This window comes from Tachyglossus aculeatus, chromosome 4 (assembly GCF_015852505.1).
Source record: "Tachyglossus aculeatus isolate mTacAcu1 chromosome 4, mTacAcu1.pri, whole genome shotgun sequence".
NCBI lineage: Eukaryota > Metazoa > Chordata > Mammalia > Monotremata > Tachyglossidae > Tachyglossus > Tachyglossus aculeatus.
The window spans coordinates 90,747,504-90,749,633 of record NC_052069.1 but is presented as its reverse complement, the minus strand read 5'-3'; positions in this window follow the sequence as shown (position 1 = coordinate 90,749,633).

The window sequence follows — 2,130 nt, the reverse complement described above, 5'->3', positions numbered from 1 at the left end:
AAATTTACACAAGCACTGAAAGACTGTGGAATACCCAAGGAAATCATTTTTCAGTCGATTGAGTCCTTAATGGAAAAAGCTCTCTGAATGCTATCTTACAAATTAGAAGATCCCCTGCTTTCCAAATAGTTCAATTGAAATCAGCTTTGTATTTATCCTCCAGGTCATTGAGGCTGAAATGTTGTTAACTCTCGAGTCAAAAAGTCAGAGTTTTAAAGGTAAAATGTCAAGTCCTTTTAGGCTTTGACTGACCTTTTAAACCAGATTAGGGATTTGAGGCATTACACATGGATTTCCACATTTTATATCCTAGTATTTAACAAATGATCAAATACAACTCCCAAGAATACTATTTTTACTAGCTTGACATTTCAAGTCTTAAAGGAGACTGTCTGGCTCCTTTTACATAAATTTTCCTGGAGAGGAATTTGGCGTGTGTTTTGTTCATTGCACCTCTGTTTCTTCAGAGATCTTATGCTTTGAAATGTTATTTTTTTGTTGGGGGTGGGGGTGGAAGGAGGAGGTTCACTGCTCTTATTGGAAAAATGAAGGCAAAATCGTCTAATTCTGAGAGAGAAAAATGCAAACACTGAGTGATTTGTGACCATCAGTGGGTTGTGTCCCACACTGAATGCCTAAAGCTTGAATCCAGCCCTTAGCCATTGGATATAGTGGTCTTAGTTAAAGGGAATCTGAAAGACAATCTGAAAGACAATTTCACAACAGGGATAGAGCTATATAGGAAAACGGATTTGTTGCTGACTAGGTCACCAATTCAGAATCCTGAGTTGAACTGGGACATGACAACCAGACATGTGATATGATATTAAGGAAATCTGGCCTCAAGGATAGCAATCTTGTTATTTGGGGACATAAGGCACCTTTAATAATAATAATAACAATAATTATTGTATTTGTTATGTGCTTTCTATGTGCCAGGTACTGTTCTAAACACTGGGGAAGATACAAGTTAATTGGGTTGGACACAGTCCCTGTCCCACATAGGGCTCACAGTCTTAAATCCCCATTTGAGGGAACTCAAATGAGGGAACTGAAGCCCAGAGAAGTGAAGTGACTTGCCTGAGGTCACAGAGCAGACATGTGATGGAGCCCAGATTAGAACCAATTATAGCCTAGTTATCGCCCCATCTCCCTCCTACCCTTCCATTCCAAACTCCTGAATAATAATAATGGCATTTATTATTATCCTGAAGCGAGTCTTCTATACTCGCTACCTTGAATTTATTTCCTCCCACTCTCTCCTGGATGTGCTCCAATCTGGCTTCTGCCCCCTCCACTTCAATGAAACCACCCCCTAAAAGGAAACCAGTGACCTCCTTATCCAATGGCTCCTACTCCATCCTAATCCTCCTCGATCTCTCAGTGTCTTTGAACCTTTGGACCGTCCCCTTCTCCTCAATGCATTGTCCAACCTTGGCTTCACTGACTCCGTCTTCTTCTGGTTCTCCTCATCACTCAGGTGGTTCATTCTCAATCTCCTTGCCGGGCTCCTCCTCCCCCTTCCATCCCCTACCTACTGTAGGGGTTCCTCAAGGGTCAGATCTTAGTCTCCTTCTATTCTCCATCTACACTCACTCCCTTGGTGAACTCATTTCTCCCACAGATTCAACTCTCATCTCTATGTGAATGACACCCAAATCTACAACTCCTCCCCTCTTCTCTCTCCCTCCTCCAGGCTAACACCTCCTCCTGTTTTCAAGACATCTCTACTTGGATGTCCTCCCACCACCTAAAACTCAACATGTCCACGACAGTGCTCCTTATCTTCCCTCCCAAACCCTGTCCTCTCCCTGTCTTTCCCGTCACTGTGGAGGGCACAATAATAATAATAATGACTTTTGCTAAGTGCTTACTATTTGCCAAACACTGTTTTAAGCGCTGGGGGGTAATCAGGTAATCAGGTTGTCCCACATGGGGCTCACAGTCTTAATCCCCATTTTACAGATGAGGTAACTGAAGCCCAGAGAAGTTAAGTGACTTTCCCAAAGTCACACAGCTGACAAGCGGTGGAGCCGGGATTAGAACCCATGACTTCTGACTCCCAAGCCCGTGTTCTTTCCACTGAGCCATGCTGCTTCTCTAATCATCCTTCTCACAACCATCATTCCC